Source organism: Cebus imitator, unplaced genomic scaffold (genome assembly GCF_001604975.1).
Source record: "Cebus imitator isolate Cc_AM_T3 unplaced genomic scaffold, Cebus_imitator-1.0 Scaffold35, whole genome shotgun sequence".
Taxonomy (NCBI): Eukaryota; Metazoa; Chordata; class Mammalia; order Primates; family Cebidae; genus Cebus; species Cebus imitator.
The window spans coordinates 5,312,994-5,317,913 of record NW_016107350.1 but is presented as its reverse complement, the minus strand read 5'-3'; positions in this window follow the sequence as shown (position 1 = coordinate 5,317,913).

The following is a 4,920-nucleotide window of genomic DNA, read 5'->3' as shown; positions in this document are numbered from 1 at the left end:
TAGCCATTTTTTCCAACTAAAAAAATTTTCGTGCTTCTAATTCAATTCATTCCGAATTTTAACAAATTATGTAATGACTGCAACCCTTGATGATATCTTTAATGATGTAAACTGAATATTAATTGGTCTCTACCACTCAAGGTTTTATCATTGCCAGTTGGAGACAAGAACAGAAAATCAAACACCGTATGTTCTCACTCATAGGCGGGTGTTGAACAATGAGAACACATAGACACAGGAGGGGAGCATCGCACACTGGGGTCTGTTGGGCGGGAACTAGGGGAGGGACAGTGGGGGGTAGGGAGTTGGGGAGGGATAACATGGGGAGAAATATCAGATATAGGTGATGGGGAGGAAGGCAGCAAACCACATTGCCATGTATGTACCTATGCAACAATCTTGCATGTTCTTCACATGTACCCCAAAACCTAAAACACAATAAAATATATATTTTTTTAAAAAAGGAACTTGTATCCCTTCAACTTTCTAAATTCCTGAATTTTCTCCTTTCCCTTTCCTTCTCACTTTCAGGTTAGATTTTGTGAGATAATTTATTTCTTACAGTTTAAGGGTTTTTTTTTTCAAATTTAGCTAAACTGTCTGAGGCACGCTACAACATTTTGTTTTCAAATATCTTCTAAGCCATCAGCTCATGTGGTACATTATTATGTTTCTTGGTTTTCTCAGGCATTATTATTCAATGATTTTTATTAGGTAATTTAGATTTTGTTGCTTAATATGTTTTGAACTTTCTCTTATTGTTAACTGTGTACCACAAAGCCATGCACGTAGATTTAGCTTTTTGTTATTGCTGCACCTAATTTTCTACCAATTTCTGAGTGAGTCTGGATAAGCTAATTAATAGGTTGGTAATACATAAACCAGAATGTTTCCACCTTAAAGCAATAATATTTTGAATTTGATGTGTCCATCACTAATCTGCTTGCTTTTACCTCTAAGAGATCTTCACTTGGGAAACCCAGGCTTAAAGAGTTGCCATTGGCTTGAAGATCACCCAGCTCATACAAAAGGAGAAAGAGATTTGATTAGCCAAGCACTGGCTTCAAACTTCCAATTGGAATTGATTACAGTCACATATATTTCATTAACCAAAGCAGGGTGCCTGGGTTATCATGACAGGAATAGAGTAATGCATAAGCCTTCCCCAGACAGGGATGGCTCAGAAAAAAGAAAACAATATATGTTGAGTAGCAACACAATCTACGATGTGTCATATTTTCAAATGTAAAATTTTGATATCTGTGTTTTCTTAATCAGAAAAATAGGTACTTTTTTAAAAGTGAAAATCTCGTATCTATGGTTCTGTTAAAAAAAATAGAATCAATTAGGTTGGGATTCCCATATGAATAACTTATTGCAGCAGGAAGGCAATAGAACAGTGACTATAGATTACTAGGAAAAAGAACTGTTGTGCTCACTATAGCCAGAAGTGAAATTAGTTATCTGTCAGAAAGGAAAAAGAATTTTTCGATATAGAGAGGCTCATAGGGTATACAAACAAGATCTATAAAGAGATTTTTAAAATAGATCAAAACAAAACGAATTGGGCATTAGTACATGAACTAGTTATGACAAATTGATATTACATTTTATAGTCAAATCTAATGAATACTTATGAGTTACAATGTATAAATTATAATAAATAAAGTCATTGAATCAGAAAAATAATCAATAGTAAGTAAATGACTTAAATCTTCAAAAATCTCAAAAAAATTCACATAACAAGACATGGGAATTAGGCTGAGGTGTAGATGTTGTGACAGCTAAGGTATAGATTGATAAAACATTTTTAAAGAGGGTGGAAATTTGATGTATTAATAGAATATACATTTAATTCTGGCTTTTAAAGAAAATAATCTCTACACTGGTGGTATAGGGTATAGAAATGTCAGTATAATTCTAAAACTTAAATAGGAGAGAAGGAAAAAATAATGGGAAAAGAGAAAAGAGGAGAGAATTGCTGGCAAACATCAGAGAAAGGAAAGGAGGAAAAAAAACCCATAAATCTTTATATAAAACGAGTTGCCAGTAAGTTTTCAGTTACTGAAGTGGATCACCTAATCACTATGAACTTACTTGTTTTCCAGATAAAAGAATTATTTGATCTTTCTGTGAATGACTTATGTACAGAAATTGCAATCCTACCATGGATTTGAGAATACATTACAGAATAGAGAAATGGTATCATTATTTTACCTGGTGTAGCTGAAGCCAATTTCCCTATAAATTGTGGACAGACTTATGGTGAAGTTTGGTCTGACTCATAAAATGAAAAGAAATCTAATAAAACAGATAAGGTGTTTTTCATGAATGACCTCCAATATTATGTGACCATACTTTTGCTGGCATGGCAGGTATACGTGGGACAACATGATACATATCAGAGAAATTATTTTGTTCATAACAATCATTCTTTGTGCTTCTCCTCCTTTCAGAATCTTGTGTGGATGATCTCTTTCAATCATTAAAGCCACTTTTGAGGGTTTTATCATCACAAATCACAATTTCCAGAAGGGTAAAAATACAGCACTGCTCTGTAATTCAGCATATTGAGGATTCCCTGTATTTAACGGAAGAGTCCAAAACATATGTGATGGGAATGATGTCATGCGGAACGCTTCCCTCTTCAATTTGGAATGTATCAGTATAGTGCTAATTGACTGTATTTGGATAATCACAGACAACAGCTCTACTTTCTGTCAGAAGAAAAATAGTTTATTTAAAGCCCAAGGTTTGTAGTTTTTATGAACTAAGAAATACACTCAAAGCAAATTTATAATAAAAGATTGAAAATAATTAGGCTTCTAAAATGTTCAGCAATAATATTAATGATATTTTATTATAAAATATTTATATATGTATTACAAAATAAAGAAAATAAGTAATTGTGTCATTAGAAACTAATCTTTCCAGATAAGGGGGAAAGAGAGATAAATAAAAATAAAATCAAATCACCTTATTACCAAATTTGATCTGGAGTTGTGAACTGAACATTACGTAGATTTTTTTATAGTAGTATTCTATATAGTAGTATATAATATAGTAGCATTCTATCTGGTAATTGAGGAAGATGTAATAGACTGATGATGGAATGAAACTATCCCAATTTTTAAATTTCTAATGAAATAAGGGATATAGAATATGATTATCAATATCTGGTAAATCTACTTGCAAAAGAATTTGCAGGAAAAGAGTATTAAGAAAAATAACCCATGATCAAATAATTCTTATCTCAGGAATGAAAATCTGTTTACAATTGGAAATTAATCAGTATAATTGTCCATGTTAAATATAAACAGAATAAAGAAGAAAAACAGAAAGTTAATTTCAAACATTGCAGAAAAAGGAAATCATTTAATACAATGACACATACATGTTGAAAACTCTTAAGCCAACTCATAATATAAGGGTACTTCCTCAACTTAACAATAAAGATTTTAAAACTTACAACTAATATCATACTTCATGGCAAGGATTGATCATGTTGCCCCTAAAACTAGAAACAAAAGTAAAGTTATTTTTCTAACCGCTCTGATCAAAATTGTGCTGCAATATATAACCAGAATATAAAACAAGAAAAATAAATCAAAGACACATATCTCAGGGCTGAAGAAATACAATTGTTTCTTTTTTTTGAAACAGAGTTTTTTATTCAGGGAACACAGTATCTCAAAACAAAGACAAATTTACTTTTGAAGGAGTATTTGATGAGATAGTTTGATGCTATTTTCCTAAGTTGTGAGAATGATTTTGAGTGCGATTTTTAAAAAGAATCATGATCTTTTACAAATATTTGCAGATGCAGTGTTACTTTGCCTAAATTTACTTCATGTTATTAAAGTTGTGATGCTGAGGTCTTTAGAACAGTGCCTAGGAACATATGAAACAAGACTGGTTATTAGTGTATAATAGTAGTAGGTGGTTGATGGCATATGAACAACCATTATTATCAATTCATTATCAATATTATTATATTATCATTTTTCCCACTTATATATATTCTTGAATTTTCCATGATAAAATGTTTAAAATGTAAAGAAAAAGAAAATATGCTGACAAAGATGCATAAGGTAGAAGTCAAAAGAGGCAAACTGAATTCATGGTTCAAAGTTACGTTAGAGTGTTGACCTAAGTAAAGCTCATTTTCATTTTATAAAGGTAGATTCTGTATGCTTTTCCTTTATTGTGGAGAAACACACACACACACACACACACACACACACACACCCTTGAGATCCACCATCTTAAAAAATGTGTAAGTTAACAATACAGTAATGTGAACTATAAGTACAATGTTGCACAGCAGAGCTATAAAACTTTTTCATCTTGAATAATCAAAGCTTTACACAGTGCGATCAGCAAATCTCCATTTCCTCATACCCCTTCCCCTGGCAAAAATGACTCTGCTTTCCAGTCTGATTGAGGGGTTTGGCTACTTTAGATACTTCATGGAAGTGGGATCATCCAATTTTTATCCTTCTCTCACTGGCTCATTTCATTCTGCATAATATAAGCAAGGTTCATCTATGTTGTCACATAGGATAGGATTTTTTTCTAAGGGTGAGTAATATACCACATTTTATTTATTCATTAATCCATCAATGGACATTTAGATTGCTACCCCATCTTGGTTATTGTGAATAACGCTGTGATGAGCTTAGGAGTGCAAATCTCCATTTTAGACGCTATTTTAATTTTTTTGAATAAATACTCAAAATTGGGATTGCTTGATGTTATGATACTGTTTTTATTTTCTAGAGGTGTCTTCAAGTTGTTTTTCATAGTGGCTGAATATTTTTACATTCCCACCAACAATGTAAAAGAGCACCTATTTTTTCACATTTTTGTTAACACATTTCTTTTGAATTTACTTTATTTATAACGGCTATCCTGACAAGT